Genomic DNA, 16,550 nt, shown 5'->3' with positions numbered 1-16,550 from the left:
ACTGACAGAAGGACATCCATACAGTGAATTTGTTTACTACATTCAATTAAAAAGGAATGAAAATACAGAAATAGTTCTAAAATCATTTATAAAGAGTTAAGAAACAGAATTAAAGTTTCTTCCACAATATTAAAGAGAATACACACAAAGGAGCTGATACACCTGATCCTTCACTACTTTTTTTCCACATCATAGGATTTCTTTTTCATTCAAAGCAAAGAAGTTATTCAATTTTCTCCTTATAATGTTGTGTGTCCCTTATTACAGTCTATTTAAGCCACACTCTGAAGAGACTTAATTACTTACTGGGCTTTTGTAAGGTTTCATGGCTGTACTATGTTAGCGCGCCATAAAAATTAACTTGTTTTTGCAACACTTTCACTAATTTTTCATAAAAAATAGTTATTTGTCTCGTTTCATAGATTACTAACCCAAGATACAACTGAAGTTTAAGAACTAGCAACCAATTTTGCCTATACAGGAATTTAGGAGGAGGAATTTAGGACACAACTTTAAAAGTATGCCAATTTATCTAGCGCTGCATCTAAAACTAAAGCATCTGTTGAGCCAAGCAGAAGTCTGGGTCTAGAGCCTGTCTCCCAGGAAATCAATGCACTACTAATAAGCTCTTGTGGGAAGTTTGGTTTTAACAGACTTGCCTGGGATCACAAGAAACTGACAGAAAGAATGAATTCCAGTATCCCAAAGTGACATTCAAACATTCAAATTACTAGATATGCTTCTCCCTTCCCACAGTCCCCTGTCAATTCATTTCACATTTTCGAGCTTTTGGAAAATATGTGCGCCAACTTTGATATGCAGTTCTAACTCCTAAATACAGTGGGATGAAAATACCCCAACACATTATAACTAAAGACGACGATAACATATACTTAGAAGGACAAAAATTAATTTAAACTGTTAACCATTTTTAAAACAATTTGCAATTTTAATACTGTTTTAAAGCTTTTTTGTAAGTAATACAGAAGATTTAGGGGGAAATGGCCTATTACAAAATAAAAAGTTACATTAAATGTGCTTTTATATCTATATACAAAATGCAGTATGGACAACCTAGTGGAGAACTTACTACAGGCAACATTTGTAACTTTGGGGAAAACTTTCAAAGTGTTTCACATTCTCAAAGTACAGATCAGCCAGCTATTAAAATTTTTTGCAGAATATTTATTCCCAAAAATGCATGCATCAAAATCTTTTTTCTTAGTTCTTGGAAGCATTTCTGCAACTGAAGGAATTACAAATTGCATTATCCAAGCTGGGCAAATGGAAGACAAAATGCATCTCCTGTTTGCTGTCCCTTTGAAAAACTTCCTCACAACTCTTTCGAAGAGTTTATCATGGGCTTCTTTCATTTTGAAAACCCAGGAAAGCAAAAGTTACAGCCTTATTCTGATCAGTTCATACTCAGAGGAAGAAAAGCAACTGTAGACTTTATTTTGTACCATTAATTGGGTGAATTTGTCTCACTTAGACTTTTGAAAAGCACTGGGTAGCACTTGGACTGTCCACATACATAGTCACATACATTTTCACAAAGTGATGACACAAAAAGCAACAGTTACTTCCATACACTTTGTTTCTGTGCTCAGGAACTACAATAATGCTACATCCTGAGCTGCCAAGAAACAAAACCAACAAAATTATTAGAGAAAATATCATACCTAATGGCAAGCTGCCTAGCATCTCTGTACATTTTCCCCAAGAAAAGTCTTTGAAATTTTGCATAGACAGATGCAGAAAAAAAAAAAAAAAATTAAAAAAAAAACTAAATGTAATCACAAGTTTCCATGAAGGGTCTTCTGCTCAATTCTCATCACAGACAACAATTCAATTATTTTTTGTTAAAAACAAAAACCTAACATATGTGGTGACAAAGATTTCGTAGAAATCTGATTACCTTCATTGGAATGTACATCTAAGTAACAAAGCAGTAATAACAGAAGTGAACAGTCGAACTCAAGGTGGCCCAAAGATTTCATACACGAAGTTTTGATTTTAATTTTTTTCAGGGCTTCCTCATGAGCAGTATGTTTCTGCTTACTGAGGTTAACTATTAGGTTTTTGGTTGGTTGGTTTTTTCCTTTCAGTAGTTTTTTATTGGTTCCCTTTCTTTCTAAGACTTTCAGGATGAAGGTTTTTGACACTGAAGTGAGGTACAATGTGGATATACTGAGATGTCTCAGAGACAACCAAAGACTGCTTTGGCAGAAGCTGCAGACAACCACCTTCTCAAGAGTCACTTCCTAGGTTATCACATTTTAGCTGAATCAAATACTTTTTAAAAGAGCTACAGACTCCTGTCCCCAGCACAGGAAGGACATCAGGCAGCAAATCCAGAGGAGGGCCACAAAGTTGATTAGAGGTATGGACCACCTCTCCTATGAGGAAAGGTTGAGAGAATTGGGATTATTCAGCCTGAAGAAGAGAAGACTTCAGGCTGACCTAATTGTGACCTTCCAGTACATGAAGGGAGCCTACAAGAAAGACGGACGGACTTTTCACCAGAACACGCAGTGACAGAACAAGAGGGATTGGCTCCAAACTGAGAGTAGGTTTAGATTAGATATTGGGGAAAAGTTCTTTACTCTGAGGGTAGTGAGACAGTGGAAAAGGCTGCCCACGGAGTTTGTGGATGCCCATCCCTGGAAGTGTTTAAGGACAGGTTGGATGGGGCCCTGAGAAACCTGGTCGAGTGGAAGGTTCCCTGTCCATGGCAGGGCAGTTCAAACTATATAATCTTCAAGGTCCCTTTCAACCCAGACCATTCTATGTTCTATGAATTTGTAGTTTAGGAGACTACAATGGAAGCAATTAAGACAATAACATTTTTGACTGCTAACTTCATGTCTTTTTTTGTCCATTAAAAAGCATGAAAGTAAAGCATCTCATTTCAGCAGCAGAAACATTCACCAGGATTCCTAATTAAGTCAGAGAAAAAGTACACAGAGTTAGTATTGTCTGGAACCGATCTTTAAAGAAGAGGGTCTGAATTAGAAAACCCCAGATGGGGTCCTGATCCCTAGTTACGGTACTCCCGTATAAATGGTGACAGACACAAGATGATTAGTACAAACATCCCCATCTGCTCCCAATGAGGTATGGCACTTTTTTATTATTATTTCTTGAAGCATATTAATACCTAAGTCGTTGTGAGCTGAAAAAATAGAACCAAAGATCAGGCAGTATTAAACAAGCAGAATGTTTTTCCAGTGCTTGAGGTTGGATGCAAAAGAGTAAATTCCACAGAGAGGAACAAAGTAATAGAGGTCTTAATCCTCAGAACCTACTACAGGGACTTCTTCACACTTTAGAAAAGGCTGAAAAGCAGAATATACTGAGACAGACAGTAACAACCTTTAAAAAGAACGGAGGTGTTAACATTTTGATTCCTAGAAATGAAAATATTGCTTGTATTTCATTGAATTCTTTCAAGTTGGATTTGTTACAGCAAATATTCACATAAACAGCTTTTTTTATTGTGGAATCCTTAATGTTCCAAAGAGGTTTTGAAACAAACCACTAACTTCCTAAAATAACAAAGTTAATTTTCATTCATGCGCTTCACTTTTCATAATTTTTTCTTATTTTTTTCTTTACAGAACTATATTAAGTTTTGTTCTTATTAACAGAGCTAAGCAGATTAAAAAACACCTCAGCTTTTCTACAAGACTACATTCAACTGAATAGGCTACCAATGGAAAAGCAAGAGGTATGTAATTTATATACATGCATAGCCTTGTCTTTTAGATGTTCAATCTCTGAGGGAAAGAAAATACTCTCTTTTTTTAAAGCATATGTTTTATAATTCCTTGAAAGCTTTGATTCCTTCCCAGATCTGTCAGTGCTGTTCAGACCATCCAGAGGGCCTACAGATCTAGAAAATTAACACACTTCACCAGCAAGCACTATCACACTAACACACCTTTTAAAAGTTTCCTCAGTTTTCCCTTACCACCTAGTTTCAGAATTGACTGAAAGCCTCCAATATTCTCTCAGTCTATCCAAAGATTATTTCAGATTGCAGTATTGACATTTTGTGCTAAGAGTAAAACGACCACTACTTTAGGTATCTGTTAAAAGAAGAATGATACTGACAAGTGATAAGATAAATATTCCACATATCAGAACTACTTTTTGATTCTAAAAAAGAAACTTCTCTGAAGGCAGTAGGAAAAACATACCTTCCTCTTTCTTGGCATAATATTTGGGGCAAGCAATATAACGGGATAGGGAAAAATAATGAGTTGCAGTATCACATTTTCCCTCCATCTCCAATTTTGCATGCTTTTACTGTTCAGCCTCACATTTTCTTATTTGTTGCTCCCATGAAAATTCTCCTTTGTGCAACAAGTAGTCTTTATCACCTCTCCCAATTCAGGTTCAAAGAAATAAAACCCATTAACACCAAACATCTTTAAACAAAAATCCTTTACTAAGCCAGAAGACTTATACCCATATGTACACATACACCCTCTTACTCTTCTCTTAGACTATAAATTGTGTGAGTGAAGGAAGAGAGGAAAAAGGCATAACCTGAAAGCCTAGTAGAGAGCAACATATCCCAAAAGAAAATGTATCTCTCCCAATTTACAGGAGGTAAACAGAACCTCCTGTTCTACAGATAAAAATGGATAATGCCTGAGGTTATGCCCATATTTCATTACTGTGCTTTTCCAAATGCCAGCAATGACAGTTGGCTTTTATATGGTTAATTACAGCTTAATAATGACTTAGGTGACATGCTCAAATTCAGTCCATAAGTAAGCATGTTAGATGAAGTCTAAATTCATTATTTACAAGAGAAAAAAGAAGTTGCATACAAGTGCTAAACATATGATTTTTCCATTTCGATTTATCTAGTTGTTTCATCAAAAAGTGAACCATAGTTTACCCAGTCTGTATACTAACTAGTAAAGAGGATGCAAGAAACGCATAGGCAAATACCCCATTGTATCTATATAAAAAATCCCAAACAAAACACCACACCCCACCCAGACACATCACACCTCCCCAACCCTACAATAATTAAGTCCAACCTTGCTTCAGACACAGACACAAGATGTCATGCAAGTGCTAAAGTACTAAACCACTTTCTCCAGCAGTGCACCGTTTCAAACACTGTGATGAACAGGATACACACACCTCTGCTAAACCACCTTACCTGATGGCCTGTCACTGTCAGTCTTCTTTCAGGTGGCCTGAGCATGGCATACATTCAGCTCTTTCACTTCTTCTTGAGGAGTTACTTTACACGGTATATCTAGCATATCTATACTACATACAAAACATACCAGGCAAAATTTCTATCACCCGAAAACTGAACAACTCCACTAGTGTGAAAGGGTAAAACCTGAAAGAATGCATGTCATCTTACTCCCTTCCAAAAACGTGATTTGACACTCATTTTCAACTATAAAGCCACTCAAATTTTCAACACTCCTTCTACTCCATCCAATCCATCCCCAGCGAAGAGAAATCAATTACAGCCAAAGCACCTACCCGGCAAGCACAAAACAAAGACCAACACGAGAACGCTTCAGCAGTTGTGTTAAATGGGAAAACACAACGCCTAACTAAATAATCACAGCTCTCAGAAAGCAACCGCGCAGCAAGCATGCATAAAAGTCGGAATAAGGCTAGCAAGACAAAATCCAGCTCAGTAGGAGCTGATCTGCTGCAGTTTAATTTTCCAGAACTGCTCACCGTCATTAATTGTTGATTTGTTTTAAAGAACAGATAGTGATTTATTTGCAGCAGGATGAAGTTACGGACCTAAATTCCTGACCGGAGGCTCTCAACGTAAACAATACATAACCTATAAATTAACCATTCTCCATCTGGCAATTCAGATGTAAAATTCATAGTTTTCCATCTACCAAGCGGCGGCAACCGCCCCCCCCCCCCCTCCCCACAGCTCCCCCCCGTCCTCCCTTCTCGAGCGCTTCCTAACAGAGCCTGATGCAAAGTGGGAGGGAAAAAGAAAGAGGAGGAAAGGAAGGGGGCAAAAAAAAAAAAAAAAAAAAAAAAAAAAAAAAAAAGCTAAGCCAGCGTGAAAGAACCGGGCTCGCACACAAGTAGGGACCCAGCACACCGCGGTCCCCGGCAGCTCTTCCCGCTGAGGAGCACTGCGAAGTGCGGCGCGGAGAGACCGAAGCGGGCGGGGAGGGGACGGGGATGTCCCCGCGCTCAGCCCGGGCAGCGGGCGCGCGGGGCGGCGGGAGCCCCGTGCTGTCCCGCGGAGCGGGGACCAGGCCGGCTGCCCGGGGCAGGCACGGAGGGAGGGGACGCCCGGGGCAGGGAGGAAAGGGACACCCGGGAAGCCGCGAACACTCACTCACTCACTCGTAGCCACGGGCGAGCAGCCTCCCCGCCCCCCCTCCCCGCCACTTCGCGCCGCGAGGAGCCACCAGCGCTGGGCGCGACACCGCCCGCCGGGCCACCGGGGCGAGGGGGTGACTCCCGGGCCCCCGCGCACCCCAGCCAAGGTCACCCCATCGCCCGGGGTGCCGCGCGGGAGGGGGGGAAAATTTAGTATTTGACGGCGGCCACGGAAAAGGGGGGAGGGGAGCAGCCCCGCGGAGGGGCGAGGGGGATGGGAAGGGGGAGCTCCGCCACGGGCCAGGGGGAGCTCTGCCCTCCCGCTCCCCCTCTACTCCCCGTCCCCCTCCAGCGCTGGCCGCGGAGCTCGGTCCGGGCGGGCGCCCCTCACACCCCCGGGAAGGGAAAATGGAGCGGGGACGGGGTGGGGGTAGCCGCGGGCGAGGTGCCGCGCTCCTTACCCCTTCGCAGCCGCCTCGCCTCGCTGGTCGCAGGCGGGTCCGCTCCGCGCTGCCGCCGCTCCGGGCTCGGAGAGGCGCTGCCGCCGCCGCCGCCGCCGCCGCAGCCAATCGCCGCCAGCCCCCTCCCCTTCCGCAGCTCGCCCCGGTCCCCCTGCCGGCTTCAAAATGGCGCCAACTCGTCTCCGGCTGCTCCAATGGAACCGCCGAGGGGAGCGAGCGCGGCCAGCGCGGGGCAGCAGCGCCCCCTGCCGGCCCGCGCGGCCAGCACCCGCGGCCCGGCCAGGGCTGAGGGTGGGCCCGGGCCGGCTCCCGCTGAGGTGCGCTCTGTGGGCCATTGAGGCAAGCGCTTCCCCGAAACGACGACTTACTAAAGGATTGTTGTGAAAAAAATAAGGAATTAAGTCGCTCCACTGCGGAGAAAGAGCAGAAAAAGTAGGGTAAGTCACTCATCTAGCCCTTTGCTCTTGCTTCAGGGAGTGCAAGAGTTTGAGGGGTGCCCTTACAGGAAAACTCAAACAGAAAAGCAATGTGGCTTCTCATCGCCACCACAGCTAAAAGGCTTCATTTATTGTAGAATCGTAGAATAAGTTGAAAAGAACCCATGAGGCTCGTCCCATGAGTTCAACACCTGGCCCTGCACAGCACCATCCCCAAGAGTCACATCATGTGCCTGAGAGCATTGTCCAAACTCTTCTTGAACTCTGGCAGGCTGGTGCTGTGACCACTTCCCTGGGGAGCCTGCTCCATGGCCTGACCACCTTCTGGAAGAAGAATCTCCTGATGCATCAGGACAGCTTGTAAGTGTTTAGAAGATTATGATTCAAAGAACATAAATCACACTTAACAGATCTGCTGAAATATACCCACGGCTTTGTCCAGTGTGAGAAACACACTTCGGCAGACTGTTAGCCAATACATTGTAACTAGTGGTTTAAATCTTTCAGAAGGTCCTCTCAAGCTTTCTGAACTAGCTAGTACGTTGTACCGGGCATGCCTTATCTTTGTTCAGTGCTAAACTACTTCATTGTCTAATGCAGACTATGACAGCCCAACCAGAACTATTATATACAAATCACTTTTCACCCCCCCAAAACTCCCCTTGTTTGTATTTTTTCCCCAGTGACTTATATCTGGTCCACTCCTTCTGGGGAAAAAAAAAAAAAAAAAAAGAGACATAAAAGAGAGGAAGATTTGTCTGACAATTTTATATTGGGAAGGATCCTGGACTTGGAGTCAAGATATAACTTTTTGATGCAGGTTGAACAATATCCCCTCAATTACCCCATTGCTGTCTATCTAGGTTCACCGAGTATAAAGCCTTAGGTTGGGGGACACATCCTTTCCCAGTGGAGCACTTGCAGCTGTGTGCAAGGATACTTACAAAGCACCAGAAAACTGAAACACTTTTTGAACTCTCTTAACGCTGCTATTGAAATTGCAAACCCTAGCGTCTGACTGTAAAAGTAAGCAGGGCGCTGAGATACTCCGTTTTGCTCCGAGTTGCTTCGTTTTTCTGATGGAGCAGGTCACAGCAGCACCACTTCCAGCGCCTGATCAGGACGCCAGGAGCGGCGGACGCCCCTCAGAGCGGGACAGGGCGCTGAATAACGGGACCTCCCCCAGGCACGCTCCGCCCTTGTTTCCCGCCCGCACCGAGACCCTTCACGACTTTGGGAATCGGCATTTTAGAGGTGGCTCTTTCTTCACTCGTCCTTTTCCCACCCCGTCTCGGTTCCGCAGTGGCTCCCGCGGCCCTGCGGAGGGAGCCCGTCCGCCACCGCCGCTCGCTCACCCGCGCTCACCGCCTTGGAAAGTGCCGGGAACCAACGCTCTGCCTACGGGAGAGGGCAACACGCACCTACCCCCTTTTCCATGCGCTCCCACAGCTGTACAGTTCAAGCGGTGACAGCCCTGGCTGTGTCCCGAGGGCAGGCTCAGCCTTCCCCACGAGAAATGTTGCATCTCTCATGGAGCAGGTGACTCTAAACAGCCTTGCTAAATTTTAGGGGATTTGCCACCTCCTGGAAGCGTAGGCAAGTTGTGTTACTTACAGAAAGAGTATACTTGAGAAAGATTTAAAATATTTGTGCAAAATAAATATTTTGCTTGCAGTAGGACATATAAGGAATGTCACTGCCACAGAACTTCCAAGACCAGATCTTTTACACAGAATCATAGAATCATTTAAGGTTGAAGAACACCTTTAAGATCTCTCTGCCCAACCACTGACTCAGCACGGCCAAATCCACCACTAAACCGTGCCCCCAAGGGCCACATTTACATGTCTTCTAAATATCTCTGGGGATGCTGACACCACCACATCCCTGGACAGCCTGTTCCAGTGTTTGACCACCCTTTCAGTGAAGAAATTTTTCCTAATATTCTAAACCTCCACTGGCGCCACTTGAAGCCATTTCCACTTTTCCTGGTAGTTGTTACTTGGAAGAAGAGAGTGATCCTCTCTTTACTACAACCTCCCTTCAGGCAGTTGCAGAGAGCAATAAGACCCCCGCAGCCTCCTTTTGCCCAGACTAAACAACCCCAGTTCCTTCAGTTGCTCCCCAGAAGACTTGTAATCCAGATTGTGTGTGCTGAAGACACTTTCCACATCTCAGTGTTTGAGTGACAATGATGAACATAGTCAAAGAACACTCTTACACAGCAGTATTCTGCTCACAGCCTTCTGTCTGTAAAAACGTTGTGTGAAAACAGAAGACTGCACTGACAAGGGCGTTTTAGTCCCTACTTTATCAGATTGACAATCTCTCCCCTTGAATCATTTTAGTTATCTTTCTCAATTCATTCTTTAAAATTGTTATGTCCTTGCAGATCAGAACTGTGCACTGCACACAAGATAGGAGTACATTGAGATTTCCCTCAGAGCAGCGAACTGTCTCCTGTCTTGCTCTCAGTTCTATTCCGGATGACACCTTATATCTCTGTTTAGGGTTTGGTTTTTTTTGTTTTTTTTTTTTTTTCAGTCAAAGATTTCAGAGAGCTGACATCAGCAACTTCAATATTTCATGAACTTAGACTTCCAGGTTTGACAAGTAATTCTATGTTTTACCTTACACTGATTTACTTCTCAAAGCCTATCTTTTTACCCACCCGCTTTTGTGAGGCCTTCTGGAGTTCTTTACACAAACACAGCATCTGATTACCTGAAAGAGTTTAGCATCCTGCAAGTATCATTCCGTGTGCATTCTCTTTTCTGGGTTATTAATGAAAATCAAAGATTGTTGCATAAAACAACATAAGCCCAAACACTTCTGGGAGAGAGATTTGCTAACTTTTCTCACCTTAAAAAGTAACCAAAAGTACTCTCTGCTTCCATCCTTCAACCATATTTCCAACTCAGCATAGGACATTTACTTTAATTCCACGAAAATTTTGTTTGACAACTTTTAGTAAGAAAGCTGCACAAACGCTCTTTAAAAATACAAGTATGTTCCCTGGTTTGTCCTTGTCCACGCACTTCCTGACTCACAAACCTGCTGGAAGTCTGTGATTGTGTCACTATCTCCCTTCACAGAAACTACACTGGCCCTTTCCTAACACATTGTCTTTATCCATTGGCCCTGTGATCACACTCTTCTATGGTATTGGCCTTTCAGTGTAAGTACAAACAACAGTCAAGGTAATATCAGGTTTGTGAAAACGATACTTTTGTTTCCAGCATAGATACTTCCCTCTGTTTCTCTTTTAATTGGGACTCTAAAACAATTGCATCAAAAGTATTGACTAGCAAAACAATTCAGATTAAATATATGTAATTTATATACTGGGCCCTTTACACTGGAAGGGGCCTTTGACATGTAGGCAGGAGGCTTTCTACTTGCAAGTGTAATGATTTGTCTCAGAGAAAGAAAAACTTACTCATTTATTGGTGTTCCTCTTCAACTAAATAGCTGATAATATTATGAACATGAGTTAACTTTGCAACTAATTTTAGTATCTCATATGTCTCTTAGGTAATTTGCAAGGAAGCCACATGGAAATAGTGACTTTAGATGACTGGAATTTTTAGACTCTTACTGTCTGTGTATGTGCGCTGTTTCCAACACTGTCTCCTTGTAAACAAAAATCAAACAGCTGAATAAGACAGTGATGCTCAGAATCTATTAGCTTCAATATATGTGCAATATAAATTTTGAAGTTTACATGTACTACTTTCATCTTAGTGCTAACAAGTCTGACTCTACCAAAAATACCTATTTGTGCCTGTCTTGGGGCTGTTTTTTAACAGGAAGACAAGAGTCATTAAGTACTATATGGAATTTCACAAAAACAAGCAAACCAAACCAAACCAAACCAAAACCAACAAGAACAAAACTAGGGAGGATATGAAGAGGTGATGTTATTCTTCAGGGTGAGGACCGCAGAAAGCCTTTAACTCCACCTACTCGTTTGCTTTCTTCATTAAATAGTTAATAGCTATACTGGGACACCATTAAGATTAAATGACCTAGTAAAGTAAGTCAGTCTATTAAAGCAAGAAGCATTACCCCCTCACAAAACATGTCCTCACAAATCAGCTGTAGACTTATCTTTATCTCTGACTTCTTCCTAAAGAGGTCATTGCCTAGTTGGAGACATGCATGGGAAGAGAACAATAAAATGCTTCATGTTACAGTAGCCACAGAAGCAAAAACATAATTTAGATTTTTAATGTCCTAAAACAGAATCAGTCTCTTCACTGCAGTCAGGAAGTGATGGTGCATATTTTGCTATCAACCAGGGCATCCTTTGTGCTTAAACTCAACAAATCAAACCATCTTGCCATCTGATAGGAATAGATTAGAGAGCATTAATACACAAACCTTACATCTTCTAAAACAAATTTGTTATTGGGTTTTTTTGGATAGATTTTTTTTAATTCTAGTATGACTTAACAGCTGTTTTGTAGCTAAATGTTGCGGAATGTTTTTGCTGACCATATTTGCACAATGTATTCCTACAATATAGCATGAATATAACCTATGGAAACCAGCATATCAAAAATCACAGTAGTAATGGGAAGCCAGCATCTAAAGCCAGCATCTAAAAAGTTACACTAGTAATGGGAAAAATTTATTCTTCCCTTGGTGCCTTGCAGATAGGTATGACAGTAGTGAATACAGTAGTGAATTAGTATTTTGGGAGCCTGTACCAGTCTTTCTTTCCCTGGTGATTAGCTCAGTTTGTCAGTGAATTAAATTACTTTCTCCTCTGAGTTACATAGAATTGATTTAAGTGCTCTCCATCCTTAATTGAGATGTAGGATAGGAGGTGGGAGAGGATAGTACATAACTTACATATTCTTAAGCAATGGCATTAGCAGAACAAAATGGGGAAAAAAATTTAGAACTTTCTACTGTATGTTGTATCTGTAAAGTGAGCATCTCAGTAGTTCAGCTTTAAGAAATGAAATAAAAGTAATTTCAGGTAAAAGCTGAGTGGCTAAAATGAACAAGTATTTGACCAAACAGAGAGGATGTCAATGTGGACATAACTAAGCATTTAGCACTAAACTTCCATAGTGTTTGATAACTTCCTTCCTCTTGCTTAAACATTAAATATTATTATACTATAATATTATACTATAATATTTAATAGTAAATTAAACAGTAGTAGTAAATAGTAAAGTAAATAGTAAGTATAATATTTACTATAATATTAAATACTATTTACTATAATACTATATTAAGCAATTAATACTTGAACATATTGTCCTCCGTAAAATGCTGGATATTTTTTAGTTGCTGTATCTGGTGCTTTCTTTCTTCTAGTCACACTTTTTCCTTTTACCATTCCACTGTCTGCCCTCTGTTTAAAGCTATTTACTTTAATGTCCCATTGAATTTTGGTCAACTGAAGGCATTATGCTCAGTCTCTTTCATTTTCATGTAAATGGGAGATGCTATTTAGAGAGTCCCACAGACTAAGCAGTGAATGGACCTTCACCTTGAGTGTCAGCTTCCTAGAAACTCACCATGCTCTACTTTGAAAGACATGACTTGTCAGGAATCCTGTTTCCTTGGCTGGCTTTCACAACCCAAAATCTCAGCTTTGTTGTGGGCCAGTAGTTGTTATATTGTCTAGAGCACTCTGTCTTAAAAGTTAAATCTCTTCCATTCTTTTAGTTCTGTTTTGCTGTAGCACTTGAGATTTAACTCACAGAACATGTGCCTTACTGTCAAGAAAAAATCTGTGTATCATGCAGATTTTAGATAAAAATCATTAAATAAAAGGTTTCAAGAACCTCCAAAATTAACTAGGTATTACTTTTATTCTTGCTCCACTATTTTTATCTCAAAAATGATTCATCCAGCACCAGAAGGGAATCAAATAACAATATTTAAATTACAAAGTAGTTTTATCATAGTCAAAATAAATACTAATCTAGCCACGACTTAAACATCACTTGCTACAATCTATTGACTATATAAAATAATACTCCTATCTCACATAACCAGCAGGCTACCGGGAATTAGTTCTTTTATTTGTAAAAATATTTAACTTTATCAAAACTCTAATTATTAAGTTAATTTTCAAGTTGAAGTTTGAAAGTAAAAACCTCCATATTATCTGTAGAAATTAATAAGCAAAAAGCTCTTACTGTATTTTTACCTCTGAAACTTTGATGTGACATTTGCATACCAGAATTCCTCTCTGTCATATAAAAGCTTCAGAAAAACAATTTGGCAAGCAACATTCCTGGTTTGTTGAGTAAACCAGTTCTCTTAAAGTTCACCAAAATTTCTCCCTAGAGATAGTCAAAGGATAGAGAGAAAGTCAAAGAATTATGCAACAGTATTTCTTAAATCATCTTGAAGCCTCACTTTTTCAAACAAGATTTAGTAAAAAGACAAGACAATCTATGACCCAAGGCCCTTTAGAAAGAGGCACGATTAAATCTAAGTCTGTAACTAGTCCTCTTGAACTCAAATAGATGGTATATTTAAGTGTTATTAGAAGAAGAAAAAGCACTCTGCTATGTCAAGTCTGATAACGAGATCACAAGATCAAAATGATTCAGCAATCATTCCTTATTAACCCTTAAACATAAAAGCCAATCTCAAGTAGTGCCCATTGGATAATTTTTTTTCCTCTTTTAATAACAGATGGAGTCTCTGTCCGTTTTAAATTTGCCTGATCTTTTCTATTAAAAGGCATAACACAGGCATTTATTGTTTCACTAACAAATATTTAATTTTCTGTGTTAATATTTTTATGCCAGCTATCTTCTTTATGATGAGTTATTTTGGAAAGTTTTATCTAAAATGTTTCCGGAAGCAAATTTAATGGGAACCTTTCCATACACAAAAGAATAGTATGATGTTTTTATTAAAAATACCCAGTTCTCAAACAAGAACAAAAGCCACCAGTTTAGAGGAGGCAGGACAGCAATTAGGCAATACCATGGGCGGGAAAGAGTATCAGAAGCACTTTCTCTGGTAGTAGTTTCATTTTAGTGTGATTTACCTGTAATTTGAAATTGCACCTGAGAGCTTTTTTTTCATATAGAACCTGAAATTGGGTCCATGCAGAAGAAAGCAGTGCAACTTAGTTTGGTACAAGTATCAGAAAAGTCTGCATTGCATTTAAAGCACCAACTGTACCAGTGAACCATTAAGAAATCAGGATGATCCTCCAAATTGGTCAGTTGCCATCTTCCCTTTTTAATGTAGGAAATCAAATGCAAAAACTACTCTGAGAAAATGCTGCATTTGCAAGTTCAAACACTCAAGTTCCATAACATCAAAACTCTTATCTTTTTTTAAAAAAGGACATTAATAATTTCCCTTATGCATATAAATTGATGTGATCTGTAATGTTCAGATCAACTTATACTTACAAGTCACTTGGAAAACTGAATCAAAATCTGATTACATAAGGTGGAAAATTTTCCTTTCACTCTTCTCTTAGATCAGTTAAAGCCTACAATTCATCAACTAATATGAAGGTGATGTAATAAATGTCTAGGAACATGGTAACAGATAATTTTCCATATCTTTTATCTATGCAATAACGCTACCTCACTCCAAGATTTTTTACCTCTGTGAGACACTTCCATTGCAAGCATAGATGCATGTTACAGGAAGCGTGGTTTGGGTGACACATAGTAGTGGTACATGGTAGCATTGAGTAACTACATAAACATATGTAAAAATGAAATTTTAAAATTCAGACTCCTCTTAAAACGAAGGAAAAAAGTAATTTCTTAATGCTTTTTGTAAATATTTTCACTGTTACAGTGTTTGACCTCTTGGACACTGCTTTTCCCTACCGTATCAGCTTCTCCTAACAACGTTTCCAATGGAACTTTTTTTTATGACCTAGTGCAGGACAAGGAATATGGGGGAATTATTTGCAGCTTTGTCTCAAGCAAGAGACTTCCCGTGTGCTACATGATTCCCACGTAGGAGCTGTAGCAGCTGTAAGAGGATCATCAGGGAAAGTCTATTTCATTATACTCAATGAGGTTGAAAAAACTACATTAGGGTTCTGCCAGGTGTAACATGTGCCTTATTTAATTAGGTACAAGTAATGGGAGAACTCCCCAAATTAAATACCTCTGAGACAATTACTACATACACAACATGAATGCTTGAGAGCTCTGATCTCCAGATATTACCTTCAAAATGTCCATGTGCAGCACTCTTACTCTCTCTAAATGGCTAGCTTGGGTGTTGCATGACTTAGCCTGTGTAGGGAAGCACGTAATTACTACTACACATGAAAAATAGTGGCAAACTGGGAGATTCACTTCAACAGCTCACTTCTGATCTAGATTAAAATGCTACCAAAGACACATCCATACCTTCCAAAGAAACAAGGCCATCACCTGGCACAGGAAGGGAGACTATGCTTTGGTTGCAGGGTTAACTGGAAGAAATGCCTGGCCAGTGGATTTGACCAGTTCTCTTTCTACCATTTACAGCACATAAACCAATTCCAGTGACTTTAATAATAAATTTATTTATTATTTACTTTTAAACCTTTATAATCCATTTGGGTGATGTGAAAGAATAAATATTGCAGGTATTTAGAGTGAGCACATGGCTTACTGAAGCTCTTGTGTGCAGTAATGAAATTTGTGGAATTACTGTTACAAGAGTGAGGGTTTTTTTTAAGAAAAATATGGTTTACCTTGCATAGTATCACAAGATTGGGGGAGGGGGGGCGGAAGTAGTGAGGTCATATTAAAATTTTACTTTATACATGCAGGAGGGAAAGTTGCAAATCCACCTTAAGTACAACACACGTCTAAGAAACTTGGGCGGCTTTTACACTAGGGACAGTCCTCACCGGAACGCTGCTCACGTTCCGTGGCAGAGCAGAATGCCACCCAAAGCAAACGTCGCGACACGGAGAGCAGCGAGCCCCGAAGAAAGGTAAAACGGGACAACTGCCACCCCCTGAGCCTGGAGCCGGGCTCTTCCCGCCAGGCAGAGCGCGCGCCGTGGGCGGCAAGGCTCCGCCCCTGGCGGGCCACGCGCGGGGTGAGGGGGCAGCGGGAGGCGGCGCCATTTTGGGCGTGGGGGAGCGGAGGTGCTGCCTCTCCCGCCGCCGGGAGCCGCGGCCTTGAGGTTCGTGTCCTGCCCCGCGTGTGTCTGAGGCGGCTGCTGCTCGGCCGGGCCGCGAAGGGAAGCCGCTTCTCCTCCGCCACCAGCGCTGCTGCCACCGACCTGTGCCGCCGCCGGGCGGGGAAGGGGCGGCGTGGGGATGGCGGTGTCAGCGCGGAGGAGCCGGCGGCTGCTGAGGTTG

General features: G+C 41.4%; 2 protein-coding genes across 12 annotated transcripts in view; one reads left to right on the top strand and one right to left on the bottom strand.

Annotated features, from left to right (window-relative positions):
- PDS5B (PDS5 cohesin associated factor B) overlaps nt 1-6,965 on the bottom strand; it is a 102,394-nt gene extending 95,429 nt beyond the window's left edge. For 3 of the 4 annotated variants that reach the window (XM_038159740.1, XM_038159758.1, XM_038159768.1), the window contains exon 1: nt 6,801-6,941. The gene's annotated coding sequence lies outside the window, so the exon portion shown is untranslated. Of the gene's footprint in view, nt 1-6,800 lie in introns of all 4 variants that reach the window. The other variant, XM_038159750.1, reaches the window with a different exon arrangement.
- Nucleotides 6,966-16,260: 9,295 nt separating this feature from the next.
- The window catches only part of LOC119697190, a 41,282-nt gene continuing 40,992 nt past the window's right edge, over nt 16,261-16,550 (top strand). For 5 of the 8 annotated variants that reach the window (XR_005255792.1, XM_038127617.1, XM_038127584.1 and 2 more), the window contains exon 1: nt 16,410-16,546. The gene's annotated coding sequence lies outside the window, so the exon portion shown is untranslated. Of the gene's footprint in view, nt 16,373-16,409; nt 16,547-16,550 lie in introns of those variants that run through there. The other 3 variants (XM_038127628.1, XM_038127597.1, XM_038127648.1) reach the window with 2 other exon arrangements.

This window comes from Motacilla alba, chromosome 1 (genome assembly GCF_015832195.1).
Source record: "Motacilla alba alba isolate MOTALB_02 chromosome 1, Motacilla_alba_V1.0_pri, whole genome shotgun sequence".
Lineage (NCBI taxonomy): Eukaryota > Metazoa > Chordata > Aves > Passeriformes > Motacillidae > Motacilla > Motacilla alba.
The sequence above is the reverse complement of the archived record's forward strand: the minus strand, read 5'-3'. Positions and strand labels throughout refer to the sequence as shown.